The sequence below is a fragment of the Pristis pectinata genome, chromosome 25 (assembly GCF_009764475.1).
Source record: "Pristis pectinata isolate sPriPec2 chromosome 25, sPriPec2.1.pri, whole genome shotgun sequence".
Lineage (NCBI taxonomy): Eukaryota > Metazoa > Chordata > Chondrichthyes > Rhinopristiformes > Pristidae > Pristis > Pristis pectinata.
The window spans coordinates 21429630-21444231 of record NC_067429.1 but is presented as its reverse complement, the minus strand read 5'-3'; the positions used below and the strand labels follow the sequence as shown (position 1 = coordinate 21444231).

The 14602-nt window shown below is 38.7% G+C and overlaps 1 protein-coding gene across 3 annotated transcripts in view; it reads right to left on the bottom strand.

Moving 5' to 3' along the window:
* spop (speckle type BTB/POZ protein) overlaps window positions 1-14235 on the bottom strand; it is an 89877-nt gene extending 75642 nt beyond the window's left edge. The window contains exon 1 of one of the 3 annotated variants that reach the window (XM_052038558.1): window positions 14055-14235. The gene's annotated coding sequence lies outside the window, so the exon portion shown is untranslated. Of the gene's footprint in view, window positions 1-1344; window positions 1362-13560; window positions 13632-14054 lie in introns of those variants that run through there. The other 2 variants (XM_052038559.1, XM_052038560.1) reach the window with 2 other exon arrangements.
* Window positions 14236-14602: the final 367 nt, after the last annotated feature.

Genomic DNA, 14602 nt, shown 5'->3' with positions numbered 1-14602 from the left:
AATGATGGCTCAAACCCCTGTAAACCCAGCACTCCTGCTCTAAAATTACAATTTCAATCAGTATGTTTCCCAATATGATTGAGGGGAAAAAAAAATAGGAGTATAAATTTGGACTTTCGTCTCTTCACTCTGGACCAAAACAAATCAACATTCCTTCTAAAGGATCCAAATATTAAAATGTACTTAATTCAGTTATATTAGGAGAAACCATACCAATTTCAAACCAGCAACACCACTGCAGGGTAAAGGAAATCTAGAGTCAATTAAAGCAAAAATTACACTTCCAAATGGAAAGAGACCCCTGCTGCTCATATTTTGATATCACTCTCCAATGTCAAAAGCTTCCTAACACCTTGGTTGCTTATTTTTTGGATTTGGGCCACCTCAAAAATGTAGATCCCAAAATAAGAAACGCCTACAAGTTCCATCCAAATTGCAGCAGAGAGAAGAAAATATCTATGCTCCTTACTCACTCTTTTTTCCATTCCCTGAACATTTCTCTGCATTATAAACCAACAACTGTTAAATGACAGAAACCAAAGAAACTCATTTCTCCTAAATGACGAACTTTTAAACATTAGTCCCAAGTGCCACAAGAAACTAAACAAAGAAAGAAATAACTGAATGAATCACTTCATTCTGGCCACAGTTTATTTTGGTCATTTACAATATGGTCAAAACAGTTACAAGCCCCTTGTCCTTAGCATTGAATAATAAATTTGATTTTCTGCATTGCCTGCAAATCAATCCATTTGTACATTCAGTGGTCACTAGAGTTAATCCTTCCCCTGGTTACACACTATTTGAGATTTTAAAAGTCACTGCTGCAACCAAATAAGAAACACTTAAAAGAACATTTGTACTGCAACTAGCAGTGGGTGCTCCCCAGATAGATCCTAGTTTATACTGGCTGGTTCCTGCCTGGCAAGAATTCAAACGCACTCTTTCAGAAAGTTTGTGTATGCCTGAATATCATATGCAGAGCTTTCTTCAAACAGTTGGAAATTCATGTTTAAGGGACGGAGTTGAGAGAAGCCCTGATCTCTAAACACACAAGTAGAGATACAATGCCCAGTGGGTTCAACAAATGCTTGTCACTAGCTACAATAGCATTAAATTTAAATTTGATTGGTATATCAAATGAAGTGATGGGAAATAACATCCATCATATTGTTAATACTACTTTTAATAAATGGCCCATATTCAGAAAACAACTGGAAAGTATTCTGAAGTAAAGGCAACAAAGGAGAGTATGTCTACATCCAAACAAGTGGGACCCTGGAAAACAAAATGTTGCATTATCACTCATAGCAAGCATAATTTGTCTTGATTAATAATGGCTACCTCTGTCCTTGGAAAGCTCTCCTCTACCTCACCTCCTGCGTGCTTTGAAGACCTGGACTACATTCAGCAGGCACTCACTATGCTGGAGAGGTTCCACCAACATCATCTCTACAACGTTCTGCAAATCTATTGGCAGAGTAAACAAATCAACATCAGCATCCTATCAAGGGCCTGAATCCCCAGCATCAAGACCTGTATTACCAGCTCCAATGAACCCACCCAAATTATCTGCATAATCAAAACCAGACTCCCAAAACAGAAGTTTATTCTGAGCTCTGCCACAGAGATTTCCACGAGGACAGAGAAAATGTTTCAAGGATGCTCTCAAAGTCTCTTTGGGGAAAAAAAAGTGTAACATTATCTATTCATGGGAATCCCTGACTCACGAAATGGTGAAGGACATCCTTAAAGGTACAGGGGTCATCAATTCTCTTTCATCGGAGTATGTGGAGACCAAATGAAAATAGTGCAAGATGCATAGAACTTCCCAAGCAACTCACCCACCTGCCCCTTCAATCACCTCCTCTCTAATCTGTAGCACCATCTGTAGATCCCATACTAACTCACCACCACTTCAGAACCCATAAACTGAAGTGGAAGCATGTCATTCTCAAAGTTAAGGGACCACCAAAGGAGAATGCAGATTATTGTTGTAGCTCACATTTCCTGACTGTTTATTCATGTTCCAAATTATCAACAACATGATGTGAAGGCTGTTCTTGTTTCCAGAGATCATCTTGCAACTGAAAAAAATTTAAGCAGCAAAATAAACATCCCTTCACCTCCACTCAGGTCAAATGTGAAAAACTAAACCACAAATACAAGAAATCTCCACAGAAAAAGATAATATGTCTTGTAAAGGAACAAAAAACAGAAAAATTACTAATTGCCACCCAAAAGTAATACCCATTAAGGACAGAACTTTGACTGTCAAGTTATAGCTTTCCTTTCACTTACAGCAGAAACATGGATAAAGATTACAATAATTACTTCCATTTCGTTAGCAGATTTAACATAACAAAAAAAATCTGAAGACCTTTCACAGAATATTACCAAGATAGATTCTAAAAGCAATTGTTTTAATTGGTTATTATTTGGCTTTGATTCACAAAGTATAGTGCAGAACTACAAATTTCACTCTATTGCAATTATACACAATTCATTTGCAGCAAAAAGACAAACACTCCATAGTCAAAGAATGCCATTAAGCCAATGAACACAGAAGAGGGACATTGTACACACTAGGACTGATTTACAATTCCACAACCTCAAGACTTCCTAAAATTGCTTTTGGGCAATACCGAACTTTAAAAATGCTGCCTCTGTTGCAATAGAAGTAATCAGAATATAACATACTGGTAGTGTACAGGAAGTTGCTTTGGAGTAATCCATCTGAAGGGTTGGTATGTGTGATATTGGTATACTTGATATACTAAATTTCTACTTTTACCATCCTATGTCAATTTGTTTGCATCATGTGAAAAGCTTGATTTGCTATACCTATACAAAATAGATATAATGCAGTATTTCACCCAATTATAACCAGAAATAAAAGTAGTATTTTGAACATTTATGTCGATTTTTATTCATGTGTTCCACAGCACTTCATTCAATATGCTTAATAACACCTTACTACCTAGAGCTTGGAAGTTATGAATCTACTCCCAGATATTAGTCTCCATATAATTCACAGAAAATATATACCCCATATTTTTGAGCTCTAATACTTTTAAATTTCAGATCCTGAATAATTAAAAATTAGCTTGAAAGATAGAAATGTGACAGAATCAGTACCTCTAGTTCAAAGATTACTTTACCCTGACCAGCAGACCCTATTTTCAAATCAGAATTACCTCGGCAGGGATAGACATTTTTCCTTTGGAATTCCAAAGCAAAGAGCTTTATTATAAGTAGTTCAAAAAATTAGTTAACTTCCAAAAGGACAGCTTGACATATAAAATTCTCAAAATCATTGTAATTGAAAGCTCAATATAACTACAAATTAGCTAGATAATAACTTCTAAATAAAGCTGGCCAATGTGCATTGTATAATTATTTTTATTAATTCTCAATAGTTACCCCCCCCCCCCCCCCCCCCCCCGTAGCATACAATGGATCATTTTTCTAATTTACGTTTCTCATCAGTGCCCTGTTTTTTTTTAATTACTAAAATTGAGTTAACAGTTCCTATTTTTAAATCAGATGACAGTACAGGTAAATACTTATTCAGCAATACATAATCACTAGTTATTTTCAGGACACATATGGATCACAGCACATCAGTATAATTTCCGATTTAGTTCAACTGCTACAGCACAATGGCCAAATGCACTTAAAGAATCTTGCATTTTGCAATAATATTTGTACATAATACATTTAGAAAAATTGCTGCCACATCTTGACTCTACTACATTTCATAGATTTAAACTGCAGTAGCAGTTGAGGGTGCTGCATGAAAACATCAGAAATGAACTTGAAACATGAATACAAGAATATTAAAGATTCTTTTTGACTACTAGGACATTCAGTTGCATTATAAACCACAGGGATGAAACTGGTTTAATATTTTAACCAAGATAATTCCATCAAATTTTCTAATGCACACCAAACCATCTGTTAAACATGCATATTTTCTTTTAAGGTAATGATTTCTTCCATTGTGTACACAGTTGCAATTTATAAGGCTTATCACAGTGAAAAGGATGTGATCATTCATCATAACACTATTACTGGAAGACAGCCTAAGGAATGTTATCTCTGGCATTATGAACTTTTCAAGTCATGCATCAACTCAAATAGGACATCTTTCACTGTTCTTTCATTATAGGTATTAAAGTCCTGGAACTCCCAGAAAACATAATTGTAGGAATACCTTCACCACAAGGGCTGTAGCTATTCAAGAACCAACTAGGGAATGGAAATTATTGATGGTCTCAACAAGTGATTACATTACAACAAAACATTTTAAAAATGTAATATCTTGTGAATACAATTGAACAGTGTACCAGCAACTAAGTTTCATTTCATTATTTGAACATAATTTTCTCCATTCAAGGTTTTCTTTCTTCCCCTTGAAAAATGGTATTTTAAGTAACAAAAATTAACAGTTTTTCATAAGTTCCCAATCTTAAAAGTTATTCTGTTGTCTTTGTTTGTGACACTTGTGGGCTGCCCCTCACAGAACTCTAGCAATAAGATGTATTTCACTGTGTGTTTCAAATAACAATATCTTATCTTGTCTACTCTGATGGCCAAGTCTCAGAGCACAACGTTAGCATATGATGATGCTCCCACCAATGCCCATTTGAAGCTCGTTAATACACAATCCTAACAAGGGCAATGAGGCTGCATTCGTCAAAGTGACAACACCAATAATGTACACCAATAATACAATACCATTGCCATAGGCTCCCAAATCTTCGTAATTAATATTAGGATCTGGATGAGCCAAAATTTCACCACTTAATGTCACTAAAACCAAAGTCAGTATCTTCCTTGCCTGCCAGCACTCTATAGTGATCCCAACTGTCATCTCAGGCTAAGTTAAGTGCTGTGGCACTTCAATAGTGCTCAATCCAAAAATCAGCTTGCGTCTCCCGTATACATGCTGTTATCAAGGTCACTTACCATTTTCCATGATATAATCACCCAAAAATCTCTCTTCCCAATGCTAGCAACTTTCATCCATACTTTTACTATCAAAGCCCAAGTTACCTTGTCTCCTAACCAAACACTAGATTAAAGCACTTTCAGAACACCAAGTCTTCAACAGCACCCCCATCAAAATCCCAAACACAGATTATTTTCCCACTTAGCAAGTTCCATTTCCTCCACATACTCAAAATCAACCTACGTATTTTTCCCACATCATTACATCCACCTTCCAAACTGTCTTTCATGCTTCTGCCAACCTGTTAGGAATTTATGCAGATGAAACAAAGTTAAGGATTCAGAAGAATCAAATTAGGTTTGAGATAAGAGTTACTTTCTTTGCAGGAAAGCCAGGAGTTTTTTTTTCTCCATGAAAAGTCATTCAAAGACTTCCAGGACAACTAACCCATGGCAATATTGAGAGATAACCATTCACGGAGATGGAGAACTTTAATGCTCCAGTTCTAATAGTGCTGTGATGACTTGTATCTATCTGAAGGAACAGACAGTATTTAACAACTCTGCAAAACAGCATCTCTGACAAATGACCAATCCATCAGTAGCACAATAAATAACAAAGATTATGTTTCCTAAAGTCAAAATCAGATTTGACTCCACAACCTCCTACTTCAGAAGCAGCAGTGCTACAACTGCATCAAATTGACATTTTGAGGCATTCGTCAGGCACAGGCAACCATCCTGCCCAGCCCTGGCAATGGGCTGCAATTCCTTCCAACTACAGAAAAATGCACAAGCAAAAGCACCAATTATAATTAAGCCAGTGAATGACCAGCTCAATATACTCAATGCTTATGACTATTCCCCCAGACAGAATGTTCACAAAATGCTTTGTTGACAATGCATTATTGGAGAACTCTTAATCCTGAAGAAGTGGCTCCACTTCTGTCCATCACTCAAACATTAGCAAAAGTGTGAACAAATAAAATTGCCAATTTTAAAAGTCACTTAACCAAGGACCTCATCCAGGGACTACAGAAACGCAGAGCTTCAATGATAAAACTTTTTTCAGGTCACATGAGCATTATGTCTATCTCTGACAACAAATCTGACTCTTTCACCCCCCCTCCCCCCCATAAGAAACCAATATGATGCATTCTGGAGCAATAAAAAAACTAGAGAACATCAGACATGACATCTTTTTTCTGCAGTTTATAAGCAAATTTGAAAATAGTATCAGCAGGAAACTTTGCATTTAAATATTCCATGAAGGCATAATGCACTAAATGTTTCAAATTTCTCCAAGTTTATAATTAAAAGGCCCCCACCCTATTAACCTTCCTCAACAAAACTCGAGTATCCAAAATAAATTAATTACCACTGTTAAAGTTATGCTAAATAGTATACAGGAGTAACTTCCGTCCCAATAGAAAGTATTTGATTTTCATTAAACAGAAATAAACCCCAGGTGCAAAAAATGGACACCTCAGATTGGAACAAGGTAACTAAGAGCAAAATATTAAAAAGGTACAACCTGCTGGCTTTTGAGACTTGCACACAAAAGGTTCAGTAACATATTGCAAAAGGAGCACTGCAGTGCTTTAAATGAAAACATTTCTTCCACAGCCAACAAAAGCATTACTGCAACCATCCAGCCATGTTCACACACACAGAATAAAGTAACGGACTGACATGATAATCGCAAGTGAAAATAAAATGCTTTAAGCCACAGTATTGATCGTAGCAATGGTAAATCAAGACTTCCACATTCAAGATGGAGAATTCCAAGAGTTCCTTTTCATGGCACAGGAGATAACATAAACGTTGAAAACAGGGGAAGTGTCTGAAGACAACAAGTCTGAAAGTTCTGCAAAGGGAAATCATGCAAAGCAGCGGACAGGAGAGAGACAATGCACCTCAAGGCTCCAACCTGGAGTGGCAGACCATGTCGTGCAGGACATAACATTTTTGCATGAGGGCCCAGTTTACAATCCAAATCACAAAGGCTACTCAGAAGAAACAGGTTTTATTCTGTCCATTCAAAGAAAAACAAAATAGGAAAACAGGTAGTTTATTCACCTTTTTCTCAAGACAAACATATCCCACTCCCCTAATTCAAGAAGTTAGACATTTACTTCCTGTCCACCCACAATAACCACAGTACTTCACATTCAAGTAAACTCCATCAAGAGAAAAATCTACAGGAGCCATGGCAGAGATAGTAACCAAAAGAATCTCACAGCCCACTAAAGCAGCAGCAGCTCCTTAAAACAGCATTTTGAAATTGCAGTTAGTGTCAGCAAGAAACCCATGACCATCAGCATTATTCTGTCATATTTTCTTTTATTTGTTCAAAGAATGCCTCTGAAAATGGCATTAATTATCAATCCCAAATTGCCATTGAACTGAGGAGACAGATAAGAATCAACCACATTTCGGGTCTGGAGTCACATCTAGACCAGACTTGGTAAGGAGAGCAAATTTCCTTCCCTGAATGACATTAGTGAAGCAATGGGTTTTTACAACAATCCAGTAGTTTCGTAATTGATACGAGTTTCTTTTATATTGTAAATTTATTAAATAAACTTGAATTTCAATTCCCCAGCTGCCATGGAGGAATGTGAACTGGACTCTGAATCAATGGTCCAAAATTCTGGCAACTAGTCCAGTTGTACAGTACCAGTCTCCACCAGTATTGTACCCTTTATACTGAGTTAGATCTGCGCCCACCAGCACAGTACACCTGCTGTAGGTGATAGATATAGAGCTGGACCCAGACCTGAGCCCAAAAGTTTATTTCTCCCTCAGATCTTCAGCCACAAAACTCCTCCCACGTTGGCCATAGAAGACAGAGGGCAGTGATGATGGTGGGGGGTTGCTATTGTGACTGGAGGTCTGTGACCACTGATGTTTTCAAGGGTCAGTGCGAGGAGCTCCATGGCTAAAAATGTAGGTGGACCGATGAGCAAGTTTGCAAAGGACACAAAAATCGTAGTGGATAGTGAGGAAGTTTCAAGGGATTCAGCAGGATAAAGATCAGTTGGAAATGTGGGCAGAGCAATGGTAGATGAAGTTTAATCTGGACAAGTGCATGGTGTTACACTTTGAGAGGTCAAATGCAAGAGGAAAGTATATCGTAAATGGCAGGACCCTTGGGAGCAATGATGTATCTTGGGGTGCAAGTCCATAGCTCCCTAAAAGTGGCAGCACAAGTGGATAGGGTGGTAAATAAGGTGTACGGCACACTTGATTTCATCAGTCAGGGTGTTGAGCATACAAGTCAGGAAGTCATACTGCAGTTGCATAAAACTTTGGTTAAGCCATATTTGGAGTACCATGTGAACCTCTGGTTGCCACATTGCAGGAAGAACGTGGAGGGTTTGGATGCTGCAGAAGATGCTCACCAGGATGTTGCTTGAATTAGAAAGTATTACCACAGAGAGAGGTTGGACAAACTTGGATTGTTTACTCTAGAGTGTCAGAGACTGAGGGGCAATGTGATAGAAATATCTAAAATAATGAAGGCATGGATAGGGTACAGAGCCAGAAGTCTTTTTAGCCCAGAATGGAAATGTCAAATACTAGAGGGTACAGCTTTAAGGTAAGAGGGAGAAAGTTTAAAGGAGATTTATGAGGCAAGTTTTTTTTTAGACAGGGTGTGGTAGGTGCCTGGAACATGCTGCCAGAAGTAGTGGAAGCGGATACAGTAGCAATGTTTGAGAGGCATTTAGACAGGCACATGAACAGGCAAGGAATGGAGGGATGTAGACCACGTGCAGGCAGATGGGATTAGTTGAGATTGGCATCATGGTCGGCACAGACATCATGAGCCAGAGGGCCTGTTCCTATGCTGTGCTGTTCTATGTAGCACACCGCAACCATAATGGCTGACCAGGGAGTAAGAAATCTATTTGCAATGGTGGAATTTAACAACTAACATGCTGGAATTCTGTCACAGTCAGAAATTCCTCATATCCTTTATTTCAGAATTTTCAAAGATATCACATGACATGAAACCATGTGCATAAAGGAAAAAAAATCACTCATTAGTGAAATAAGTACAAATTAGATTTTATTGGACAGAAATTTTCACAAGATTTGATATTTCTTTAGCCCTTTGTCAATTTTCTTCAACATTTAACCAATATTTTTATTTCAGCTTTGAATCCAAATGCAGAATACTAAGCCACACTGTAAGGTTGGACAGGTGCCATCATGTGATTAAGCACACAATGCTTCAGGTCCCTATGTCAGGAAACTGATGAACAGCATTTAACCCACTGCACACAGCATAGCTTTAACTTTCAACTGCATTGAAATGCCACCAGGAATAGACTGCATTATGGTGGTCAAAAAAAACAACAAAATTTAAGAAGGTACAGGAACTTCAAGTAAACTAACGACACTGATCAAATTCAGAAGATTCAGCTGACACTTCTGTGGTTCTGGAAATCATAAAACCTCAGTTAGATTATTTCATAATATATACAGAGCAATATTACTTCTCCATGATCCACAATGGATTTAATTCTTATATTATCAAAAATGTATTGCACCAAATGTGTCAATCTGAAAAGTTGGACGGAATTTTATAAATCACTCCCATTTTGTAATATACAACTTATTCAGAATTTGTCATCAGGCAACTGGCTACAAGTACAGATTACTGCAGGTATTGGGATCCATGCAGTATACAGTAACAGACAGCAGCTCACATTACAACTGCAAAAACAAAGCATCAAATTCTTTTGCAGAATGCAACATTTAAAAATCACTATAGACAAACCACAAGCATGTCACATTAAAAATAATCCCCATCACCAAGTCCAAGCGACCAATTAAATATCTGCTTTTATTTTTGTTTATTTTCTACTTCCTATTCAAAGAACTCGAAAGCCTTTAGAAATTATTTGGTTCAGTTCCTTTTGCATCTCACACAATATTCTGACAGGTTAAATGTTCAAGAGCACTACCAGCATCATGTGTCTTTCATATATACACATGAACAATACACTGAGTATTTCTGTAATTGTAAAAGATGGCCAAGATTGGTTTTTGAAAGCATCCTTGACAATAGAGAATTTGAATTTAAGAACACTTCTACCTTCCACAAACTGTAGAAGAGCCAACAACTGGCCAAACAAAAACCCTCAATCATTACTATCTAACCTGATCACTTCGTAACGGACAAGGTATACATTAATTAGCCAAATTATTCTTGTGCTTACCACTGAAATACTTAGTCATTTAGGAGTTTATATCAATGCCTCTAAGTTATACTAGTTCTTGATAAAAGTAGAGCTTAAACTAACTTGTACAATTTTTAAGAAACAATGAGCACTGATATCATGTATATGTGGACTATCTTGGAGCAAATACTGAGCGCAGTTATTAAAATTCAAATATTGAAAAGTGACCAGTTTGATTGATAATATTTTCATTCACTCAAGGACTTTTCCCAAAAGTAAAAACAAAACATATTAAAGCCAATGATTACAAACATTTAAGAGTTAAATTTGGTATGGTTAAGATTTTAGTACATTAAGTTTCTAGTATTGATTCCCCCCCCACCCCCACCCCAAGAGCAGAACCCAATTTCCTCCACACAACTCATTAAGGCACTGAACAATTTTAAACTAATTAGTCCAAATTTATCACAAGCTACCAATAAATGCCCAAAAAATGGTTTGCATCAAAGTTCATTTAGCAACAAAAAAATGGTAGAAACCCTTAATTCTGATGAAAGGTCTTTGACCTGAAACATTAATTCTGTTTCGCTTTCCACAGATACTGTCTGACATACTGAGTGTTTCCAGCTTTTTGTGTTTACTTCAGATTTCTTGCATCTACCATTTTTAACTTTTCTTTTATCAACAACAGCCTTGTTTTACTCCTTGGCCTTGGAGTTTTATGAGTCCTTGTGAGAAGTGCCCATATGTAACATCAGACAAGGAAAGCAAATTTTCCTCAAAGAACATTCAAGCACATCCTCATCTGACACCACAACAATTGAATATTTATGGTCATATGAAAATATAGTGGTCTTCAGGCCATTAGAGAAGGATCAAAACAAATTAGCACCAAATGTATCAACTTCAATAAAGGTTACACAGAGCTCAAAGTTACACTCTCTGAAATCAATGCATTTAATAACTTCTAATTGCTGAGAGTCCAGTTGCCTCTAACTTTATTTACCACCCCACTCCCACCCTGACCTGTCTGTGGCCTTCTGCACTGCAATGCAGCTCATCTCCCATCTGGGCATACTGCAGTGCCCTGCACTCAATAATCAAATTTACTGTTCATGAAACAAGAACTTTTACATGAAAAATTAAACCAGATTACGAGTAACCAAAATTTCTGTGACATATTCTTTGCATTGATTACCTCAAGTTATTTTTAAGATATTATTCATGGAAGTGATGTTAAGATCGGGGTATGTCATGAAGGAGGGAAATTTCTTTTACATATTGGTTACATGCAGAGATCAAGTTTGCTTACGTTTATATTTTGGTATTCAGTACATCGGTGCTTACTTAGTGGAAGTGATTAAATCACGGTTCTCTGAAATGGAAAGTAGTTTGGCTTCATACCACTATTTCTTGTAAATTTCATCAACAATCCTGGCACTGGCAATGCTAAATATCTGCTTAAAATGATTCCATCTAAATGAATGTAGAGTCATGGATTGACAGTATATTCAAAAGGCAGCTGGATATTGAGTAACAACAATTTATGAGGAACGAGGATTAATGGAATAAATAAATCATTGACTGAGAAATTAATATATGAAAACCTGTTTTGAGTCAAAAATGGATAAAAGATGCATGTTTTGAAAGAGGTAGATTATTAACAAGGTCTTGTTTCTTTGAATTTCTATGTCTGAAGCCACTTCACAATATAGTCTAGTCCCTTTTCTCAACAAAGTCACTTGTATAAACCCCATTTGAAGCTTGGGTACTCATTGGTTGGTATGTCCCCTCCAGAAATAATATTTTCAAAATGTTTTGTAATAATCAATACAGAGGATGGAAAATTTAGGTACACTCATCTGGTTCACTTTTTGACCAGAAAAGTTTAAGTTATGAATGGAGAATTTCCCCAAAATGAATGACACAACACTCAATCTTGAGAAGATCCACCATTCATCACAACACCCAGCTCACAATCTCAAAGCATTAAGGACAAAAGCACCACCTTGCACAATATACATTCAGGGCTCCAAGTAAGGACAGTACAAAGTATACTTCAGCATGAAGACTTCCACAAGTTGTGTAGTGTTTTCTACAAGTTGAATTTCAAAGTGAAGCAGACCTCTTTAACTGAGCAGTTTTGTACATATGGAGTAAGATAACAGCAGCATTGGTGGGGTACAGAAAATAAATCTACACATAGATCCTAAAAATAAAATTAATTTTACAGATACTATATGACAAGAATTGTTATATTTATAGCAACATTTTAGTTTGAATTCCTGTCTCAAGTCTTCTTGGCAGAAGGTGCCTACAAGTTGCAAAGGGCTCAAGTTCTAAACCTTAAAGGACACCAATTTTCCATAAATCAACGACTGAAGTTACAAAATCAACCCCAAACCAAAAACATTCTTTGTTGTCTGCAAAAAAATCTATAAAATAAAAATCACCACTCTATTTGCTTCAATATTGCAGGCCAAAAGCTGGCTTGTACTTCTCCCCTATCCTGAAGCTTGCCCCGTCTGTTTGCCAAAGCCTATCGCTAGTCTATCATCACTCTCCTTTTTGCTGCTGCTTCAATTCTTTAGTTTGCCTTTCTTCCTTCCCAAAAATGTTTTAACAATAACTTCAAAAAAGGTCTTAAGTAGTTTACTACCAGTGATGTCACACATATACTGGGCAGGGATATAGGAAGTGTGGGAAAGTGGTGTTGAGGCCAAGATCTTACTGAATGACAGAACGGGCTCAAGGGGCCAGTTGGCCTACTCCTGCTACTTATATTACATCAACATGGGAATTTTCAGTACTCAAGATAGATCAACGGATATTTGGATAGCTTAACAAAACAGCAAGGAAGGTGTAGGTGGGGTCAAAGACCATACACATCCATGGTACAGCAAGCTGGAAGGGACAAATGACCTGCGTTTTTGTACCATAAGCGCAAATCCATCAAAATCCTCATCCTCACTTAGTCCATTACCATTGGCTCAAAGTCTTGTAATCAAAAAGGTAACAAGATACAGTTACATGGCTGCTGCTGACCAATAAGGCTGCCGGAGAGCAATACATAACAGTAATTTCGAGCTACTGGACATACAGAAAGCAGCAATCCACTCAGGATTATCACTGATAATGGAGGGACTAAAAAATGCCACTCACCCGGATTTTCTGTTGAAAGGTAAAGAGTCATCACTGTATTCCAACAGTTGAAATCAACTGGAATTGTGATGCTCTGATGGCAGTTACACTACTTTTGCCTGATCTACAGAGAACTGGTGTGACATCACAGGAGCCGGTGACCTCAGGAGTCACAAGGAAGAATTCACTCACCATCCCCCAATTCTAGTACAATCGGTGACAAAAACACTGAAATCCAGCAACGGCGAGAAAAACAAGGTAACTTTTTTTTATTTACCACACAAAACTTTGCACCAACACTTCAGGCACAAAAAGCCCTCGCTTCTGCCAATGTGCAAGGAACAATTAATGCAGCCCCAAAGGCTAATAGGCTGACTTCCATCTTAATTGAGGAGGTAAATAAACCCACAAGTCACCTTTAAAAGTGGGGGGGGGGGGGGGAGTTATTGGAGGTGAAGGAGCGCTGGTACACTGCAGGTCCCACCAGCACCCAACCTCGGCCTCCGATCGGCCCGGGACCAGAGGGGGTTGGTGGGTGTGGGGAGAGGAAGTTTGGGAGGGGGGCAACGGCTGGCGGAAAGTTTCATCGGTGGTGAAGCCTGCCTACGCGGCCTGCGGGACTGCAGCGGCCTGGAGAACGGGGAGGGGGGGGTAGCGGGGGGTGGCCGGGGGGGGTGGTGGTGGGGGAGACCCGGCTCGGCTGCGACCCCCAGCCCCAATCGGCCCGCCCTCGCCCGCCCACCCCCGGCCCGCCCTCGCCGACATACTCACAGACTCATGTGCGTCTGCTGCGGTCTTCCCCGGCTGTAGCCACCCCTCCCTTCCCGTCCTGCCGGCCGCCGCGCCGCGCCGCTTCCGACCCGGCACCTCACGGGTTAACAGAAGCCTCGGCTCCCATCCCGTCCGGGGCCCCGCACTGCCCGACTGGAAGTGACGTCCCTGGCAGCTGCGCAAGCGCAAGCGCAGGCGGGCAGCCAATATGCGCCGGGGCGTGGTTATCTTCACGCATGCCCAATGCCTTCATTGTGTCACTTTGAAGACGGAGGTTGCCATCATTGATCAGGGCAAGGTGCAAAGCTGCAACTCAACGTGGAGACAGATGTGATGCATTTCACAGATTGTCGGATTGTAAATTTGTTTAAATAAAGGCATAGTTAGCAACGTAGGTGATTTAGAACAGACATAAGAACGGAAAAAATGCAGGTTAATTATTTCGGAAGCCAAAATATCGCAGATCCTGAAAACCTGAGACAAAAACAGAAGTTGCAAAAGATGTAGGTCTGACGGCAATTTTGAAGAGGAAGCAAGATAATATTTCA